Raw genomic sequence first — 8,557 nt, forward strand, 5'->3', positions numbered from 1 at the left:
CCAAACTCCTTTCATTAGAGCTGGTTGAAATTTTTCTGATTTTGATTTTTTGAAGACCTTTTTTGTTGAAAATTCAAATTTGGACAAACACCCCTTTTCCTCCCTTGCTGATCAAAATGTTTCAATTTTCAAAAATAAAAATAAAAAAATTGATATAAAACCAGTAAAGATGTTTGAACATTTTCATGATTTTTTATTCCTACTTTTTTTGACCAGTTCTGCCTTTCACACACACACAGGGGTCACAGGTGACCTGTACAGCTGTGTGGAGAATAGAAATTCCATTCAGCACAGGAGTTAGAGGTTAGACATTTGTTTGAAATTCGTAATAAACCTGAAAATTTCAAAATTCTCTGTGAAAGAAAATTCCGGAAACTCTTTTTGTTTCAGGTCGATTGAAACATTTAATACAATTTAAAATAAAAAATATCAAACTGTTTCATTCCCCAAATGGCCAAATAGGATGTTTCAACATTAGCAGAACTTTTCCCCCTCCAAAACAAAATGTCAGCAAAATCTACACAATTTTGTGAAGCTTTTTGGTTTAGATAGAACTGCATTCTCCAATGGAAAATGGTTCTGTCCATGTTTTTCTGACCAGCTGTAGTGATAAATAAAGAGGATGGAAGGTTCTGAGGCGAAGTATCTTACATGATAATGGCCTGCAAGAGGGAGTGGGGCAGGTAACATCAACTTAGGCTATGTCTTCACATTGAGATGGCTAATGTGAGACAGCTCCCTGTGTAAAATCCGAGTGGAGATAGGCTCTGTAGTTTTTATCTGGATGTAGCTAGCGGAGGTAAACCCCAGGTCAGGGGTATAGGGTTGATCTTGATTAACTACATCCAGGTGAAAGCTACCTGTGTTTTGTCCCCACTAGGACTTTACAGCGAGACAGCTAGCGCAGTGTCAGAAACACACCTCTTTTTGCAGTGAAGGCATAGCAGCCTCAGCTCTGAATGTGTCCCATTATCCTAAAAAGTCATCGAGAGCTTTATTGGGAATACTGGGCCCCCAGCAAATTGACAGACCTCCAGGTGCTAGAACCTGCCACTTCATTTTACAGATAAATAGCAGGTTTGGCCATGCCGTGTTGGTGTGTGTATTTGCTTTTGCTACCAATTTTTAGAGCACAATGTGCTGTATTAACGAAAGCAGCTGCATTAGCAAAAGCCATCACCGGTATTGAAAACACTTCACAAAGGATTTTCTTTTTTAAATGAATTTGTTTGGGCTTGAAAAAGGTCACTCCACCAGGCCAGTCACAGAAAGCTTCTCAATATTCTCGTGTATTTCCCTGGCGATACGGCACATTGATGGATATTGCTAAAAGGGGTTCCTTTGAGGGAGTTAGTAGTGGCCAGGTTGAGCGGCGGGTGGAGGTATTTCACAGGTGACTCTTATCTTGTGACTGTATTTCCTTCCCAGCTTCCTATTCCTTGATACCTTCTCTTTCCTCCAGGGTTTTTGCTGGTGGCTTCGGCCAGCTGAGCCTTTAGAATAATAGCCAATAGCACCAATGCCTTGGGAGAGAGTGACAGAAGTAGTTCTAACGGGATCAGTCTAATCTATGGTATTTATACAGCACCAATAACATAGGAGCTATGGGTTGGCATCACAGCCCCAAACAATTGGATCCTGAGTAGCTGATTTAGTTTTTCCACCTCCCAATCCCCTATTCACAGTTCATGGGTTCCCAGTTTTCCCCACTCTCAGTTTGTGGTCCCAGGAAAATCAGGGTCCCTGTTTCTTAAGCAGCTCTCAGGCTCTGCCACCCATCCTGCTATAATGATTTTAGCATCTAGGCCAGGGAGGCCTCACTAGGGGGGACCAGTGAAACAGGGGCTGCAAAGTCCTCTGCTCCCACCATAGTTCATCCAATTGCTTTGTCTGCTGCTCTTCTGCTGTATGCTGTGGTTATACCCACCTGCCACTTTGCTCTACCTACTGCTGGCCAGGTGACAAAAACAGCAGGAATCACAGCTGAGCTCTGCTCACAAAGGCAGCTGCAGTTCGCAGCTCAGCTCTTTCAGTTGCAAAAGTAATCGAAAGAAGTGCATCTCAACCTTTTTGATACCAGGGACCGGCTTGCTGCTTTCCTAAAAGATCTCAGGGAAATCTCAGGGACCGGCATGGAGGTTGCTACAGTATAGCACTGGTCCATTGAGAAACACTGATCTAAATCCAGCAGCACCCCTGCCACCAAAAAAGACATTTCTAATGGCAAACCATTACTCTCTCTTTCTTTGAAGTTTGGTTAAATCCCAGGCCTCTGTCCCCAGCCTCAGCAAACGTTAGTCTCCCTCAGGGTTACCCCAACCCGGTCAGTATCCAGGCTTTGCCAAGGTGGTTTCCAACAAGATAATCTCCAAAATATTGTCCCCAAGTACAAAATGTAGTCAAATGATACCCCAATGTCCCCAAAATAGCCAGTTAATATGTAAACGAGGTATTGCCTCTCTCAGTTGACTCCCCTCGCTCTCCAGCAGATGACAGCAAAGAATGCAGTTGGTATTTAAATCAGGTACAACCTCACTCAGTCGATTCCCCTTGCTCTCCAGCAGATTGCTCACTCAGTTACATCCCTTCTCTGATAGGCTTCATGTCACTGGTCCATCTTCCTTTTTTTGTATGTTGATTTTTTTTTAATGGATCGCTTAACTATTGCAATGAAAATTTGTCTATTTTTTCCTCAGTTTTCCCACCAGCTGAAATTTCTAAAAATGATTTAGGACTTGGTTTTTCAGCCAGTTCTACTTTAAACTCTTTTCTATGCGTAGGAAAATGGGAAGGGGAAAGGGTGTATGGTAGAACAAGCCTAATTCTTCACTTTTCCAGGCAGTTGGAGTAGGGCGAAAGAAATCTGTAATAAAGCAACTTTTGAGTCCCAGGCTTTGTAAAAAGATTGGCTGTCCCTGATGGAAAACATTTTGATCCCATCCTGCTATTTTTGGTGCAGAGAACAAGCAAGTGTAATGCATCTTGCCTCGATCCCAGATGTAAGCCAGTGTAATTATGGACTCCCTACACATTTTGATGCATTTACTCACACAAATAGACCTATTGGCTTCAGTGAGACGTTGTGGGGTTGTGGATGTAACTAACTACTCAAGCACAATCTAGACCTAAATCTTTATTGAAGTCTCAGCAGTAGCACTAACTTGCATTTTCACCTTCCCTGGATTTCACTCCTTTGTTATTTAGGGCTGGACGGCACACACAAGTTCTATGTTGGGTAGGGATGTAATTTTTTACAACATCGTTATACTGGTAAAAAACCCTGGCATAGACACAATTACACCAAACCAGAATAAGCTATATCACCATAAGCACTTTTTATATCAGTATAATGGCATCCACACTAGGATCTCCCCCTCCACATGCCCATTTATCTATACCCACATAATTAGATTGTTACCTTGGTTGAAAAATCCCCAAGCCCATTTTCATCCCGTTAGTTTTCAAAATAGAATGGATTTGTTGTTTGACATTTTCTGCATAATTTTTACTGCACATTGTCGTGGGGCAGATACACCCAGGGATGTCCAGTCATGTACGCTTGGCGGTGGGCTTTACCCCCCAGCTGCTAGAGTCACTCTGATGGCCTAACCCACAAAAATGGGAGAGTGTTGCCTAGCGGTAAGAGTTCTTTGGGCTACTCTGTCTCTCAGTGCAGTGTGACCTAGTGGTCAGAGTTCTTTGGGGCCACTTCGCAGGGTCTCAGACCTTCAAGCCAGGTGGAGCACCAAACCACTTGGTTTTAGGATTTCAGACAGGGTAGAGCAACAAACATGCAGTCTGGGGTGCTCAGGCCCTCAGGCAGGGTGGAGCAGCAAACAGCCTGTTGTCCTAGCTCTGGCAGACAGCAGAGAAACACAAGCCTAATGTGGGGAGGCTGCCACCCCAGGGATGGGGTTGGTAGCAGAGGGTAGGAGAACCCAGGCCCACCCTACCCCACCGGGTCCCAGCCCAGGGCCCAAACAGTGGTGGTTGGGTCAGCGGGGATCCCACCACAACATGCTGACAAGTTTCATGGTCCTATGGCTGCGTCAGTGTCTATTTCTCCTGGGCCACTTCCTATCCTGTCTTTCAGTGCAGCAGTCCATGGGGTCTTCAGCTGGAGAGGTCTCTGACAGGTTCAGTTCCCTCCCAGGTCTCCGCAGGCAGTCCAGTGCCACCTGGGGTTTGGCGTGCCTGGTCATTGTGGACTGGGGCTCCTGTAGCTCTCTGGAGGGAGCTTGCAATACACATCCTTCCTCCTTGGCAGTCCGGCCCAAATGAGCAGGGCTGCTTCTCTTTATACTCTGTCTCCAGACTGAGCATGCCCAGCAGGGACAGAGGGGCGTGGCTTCCTCAGCCCACAATGCACATTAACCCCTGCGGGACCAGGGAGAGGTAGATACACCATGTCACAGGCATTTTTTCATTTTCAAAAATGATATTTTTTTTTAGTTTGAAATCGAAGGTTTTCAGAAAGACACTTTGATTTTGAAAAAAAAAATCCCCCCGGGTGGCTGAGCTGTCCAATCAAAACCAGCAATGCAGCAAATCAAACCAGCAACGTTGATGACTGAACACAAAGAAGGCTTAATGACTGAACACACAATTACACACACAAAAAAGAAGGGAGGTATAATGAGAACAGCTAAACACAAAACACCGAGATTCAATGACGGCGGAACATAAGGACGTTAGAACACAAAGCCCGAAGAAGACAACTGTGTGGGAAGCATAAATGTACAAGGAGAAGAAGCACAAGAACTAAAATGAATTTTGTGCCTGTCCTTTTGTTTTGTGTTTCTATAGTGCCTAACACAGTGGGTTCCTGGTCCCTGGCTGGCGCCCCTAGGTGCTACTGTAGTGCAAATAATAATAGTCATTAATAAAATAATAATAATTAATAATTGAAAAATGAAGGCCAAAAGCCCAATAGGCTAGTTTATTTTTGAAAAATAATTGCAGTTTCTATTAAAAACTTTTGAAAAGTTAAGCATTGCCAAAAGAAAACTAACTGGCTTCACAAAATGTTTCATTTCTGAGAAAAGGGTCATTTTTTTGCCTCTCCAATAAAAGACAATTTGTTTGCAAAATTCCACCCAGCTGTAATCACTCTGTGTTTCCCCGGATGCAAATAATCATGGTGGCAAAAGCAGCTGAGTGAAATATACAGCTATATCTTAACATCACCATGTTTCCTGAGCACTGGGATAACATTCTTGCTATGCAATGAAAGACCACATTTGCCCTTTTCTTGGCATAGCTGCTATGAGAGCCAGTTGGAGGTTTTTATTTCTAGGGCCTGTCACCGGGCAATTATCCACCTGACACCCAAGTCTGCCTAGACAGTCCCTCCTCCCATTGACTTGCATGGCTAGAGGCCCCAAATTGGGCCTATTTACAGATAAAATCTGAAGCTCGGCTGTGTAATATGCAAATACGGTACTATCAAGAAAACAGTTTAACCTAATTACGCTGCCCAAACTTTCGATTCCCATCGCATGAAGTGAGTGCATTGGTTGAGTCAGCACCATTTTGGTTGTTTGGGTCAAAGATCTGAGGCCAAGACTCTTGCAATTGAAGGCATTCTTCCCCCGCAGCTGGGATCGGAGCATTCTTGTCCTACATTTAGGTTTAGACTTTGAGCTGCATCTCTGTGGTAGCTTTCTCTGTATTGTTAGTGCAGACCCCATCCCTCTCCTTACTTGGATACAAATGCAGATCACAATCAGGGACCAAGCTCACAAATGATGGACCAAAGGAAAATTACCAGTAGATAGCATCAAAAGCAAGAGTTAGGTCGCTGATTCTCTGCTCAGATGGCCCACAATCCCATAGTAGCTGGTTGTTTCTGCTGAAGACATCAGTAATAAAATGGTTAACAATGTTGATATTTAATTTTTCATAAGGCTTCACAGTTAATTGTGCCCACTGAGATGACTGGGACAGTTCCCATCTCTCTTATGACCAGATCTTGGGAGCTTCTGAGTGCCCTCAATTCCCACTCACTTTAATCAGCACTAATTTAGCTCATAGGTGCATGAATGCAGTGGCAGGTGCTCAACTTTCAGCACCCAGCCACGTAATTTCTAGGCCCAAAGTAAGCTTTATCTCCTCAGGCAGAACCAGTGAACAAGGATGTGACACACTGAATACAACTTCATTTTCTATGGAGTCTTTTATACAAATGGTCTCCCAAAGCACCTTACCCAGTTCAAACTCGTGCACATTCCCCACACTCCAAGCATCAACTTCTCACAGCTGTGAGGGCCAGTATTGCCAAGAACAGATAGGGAAAGTAGGCCTCAGAGAGGGGACGCAACCAACACCCACCCAGTTAGGGAGCTGAGATTGGAACCTTGATCTTCTAGCTCCCACGCTATAGGCCTCAATGACCTGAGGTAAAGACATTTTCCTTCACTTGACACTAGTAATAGGGCCCTTATCCTCTCTGAGCCAGGCACCACACACACAACACTAGTACCAGCTCACCAGGAGTCAGAGCAAGGATTAGAACATGGGTCTATTACAGGAGCGAGTGGGGAAGGTTGTGCAACGTTCTAGCTGGGATGGCCACGGCAGCAGGATTTGAACTGGGGACCCTCGGAGATAAAGTGGCAGGCTCCCGAGGCAGTGTGATTCTGTTGGAACGTAATACCAAAATGCTGTATCAAAACACCACTCCACCCCCACCTGAAGTTGTGGCAAGTAATGCCTACAAGTGATTTCAGTGCTGGGTACAGTCGGTAGCCCTGGAACTACTGGGGCAGGTGAGAACGGTTTTCACAACGCTCCCAGCCCCATATCATCTGGAAAGTGAGACACTGGGCCCAAGGATCAGATCTGGTTTTTTGCATGGTGGCTTTGGATATTCACTAGAAAGCTACAGGGCTAGCTTGGTTGTTTGGAAAGGATCATCACCAAGACTTTTGACACAGCATCCTTTGTTTCCTCACTCTTGTATACACATGGTCCCTGGAATACAATGGTGATAGCAATACTGGGCCCTGTCTCCAGGAGCTTCTTTCTAAGTGACTCCCTGGTCCCACCTAACTGTCACCAGCCCAGGATTCCCTTCTTGTAGGGATGTTTCTCCCTTGCCCCCCACCATGGTTTTCTGGGGCTGTTCTTTTCAACTGAGCAGAGCCAGACAGCTGCAATCTTAGGGGGCCATTTTGTAATTAGCTGCTGTTTGCTGTATCTCCTGCTCTTCCAGCTGGTAAGTCCCTGTTATGTCTTCCTGGTTCTTATTGCTGAGAAGCTGGGACACTCTCTCAGCCCTACATATACTCTAGTAATAATGCAGTTCCAGGGGTAGTACACCAGGTGGCGCTCTAGTATAGCCTCTGCTTTGGCTTTTTCTCACCATGCTGTCTAATAAGGTTAGATGACAGTGTACACCTCTCATACCCCCTCCCTGTCTTCCAGACCTCTGGTTAGAGTGTCTACAGTTGGTAAGACCTTATCTGCACTGGGGTTTAACCACCAGGTTAGCTGTGCTGCTGCAAACCCGCAGTGTGGACAGGCAAAGCAGTTGTAAGCTGTGATTTCCACTGATGCTGTTTATTTCTGCTTTGAACCAGATTAAGTTGCACTGGGGCATATAGTGGGTTTGCCTGTCTAAACTCGGGAATTGCGTTGATCCAGCGACACCAATGATTTGCTGCTGCGGGCAGACACAAGAGCAGACCCCCATGATCTAAGGCGTGTGAATGTGTCTTTCACTTTTTTGCAATGGTTTTGCTCATACCAGAAATACCAAAAGTGTTTTCCCCCCGCTACTGCCCCACTAAGAATCTCTGTTTTGTGTGGGGATGGGCGCTCAGAGCGCCAGATGGTGCGGGATGGTTTAAGAAATACACCCATGCCACTGAAGAGCCGAGACTCGCTTTGATATTCATTGATATCGCTGCATAATTCAGGGCTCCCTTGCTGCTGCAAGTGGGGAAAAGAGGATTTGCTAGGTGACTGAGTTCCACAGTGCCACATAGTACAAAGGCCCTTTTTTTTTTTGAGTAAATCAGCAAGTGCTAGTACATAGACAGCAAAACCAAGCTGCATCCTTCGAGGAAGAGCGGCTCAGTACAGACATGGCTGGACTTTCCCCAGAGTGTCTTTGATAATATGCTGACTCACAGCTATCTGAGTGGGAAGGAGTCAGAAGGCAATGGTGATGTGACAATCAGACTGAGAAAACTCCCTGCCATGTGGGTTAGACTCTGCAAAGTGCTAAGTGCTTACTCAACCTACACTTCCACTGAGATATCTGGGAGTGGAGGAACAGTCAGCATTGATTGGAGCATGGACCTGGGCACTTAGTGAGCATAAGGATGGCACTTAATAATAACACCTACCGCTTACCTAGCACATTTCATTAGAAGATCTCAAAGCATTTTACTCACGAGGGCATCACCCCCATTTTACTGATGGGGAAACTGAGGCACAAAGAGGTGATGTGACTTGCCCATGATCGCCCAGCAGCACAGCTGGGAATAGACCCCAAATATCTGAGTCCCAGGCCAGCGGTCTGTCCACTAGGTGACACTGGCTCTATCAAGGA

Source organism: Mauremys mutica, chromosome 3, assembly GCF_020497125.1.
Source record: "Mauremys mutica isolate MM-2020 ecotype Southern chromosome 3, ASM2049712v1, whole genome shotgun sequence".
NCBI lineage: Eukaryota > Metazoa > Chordata > Testudines > Geoemydidae > Mauremys > Mauremys mutica.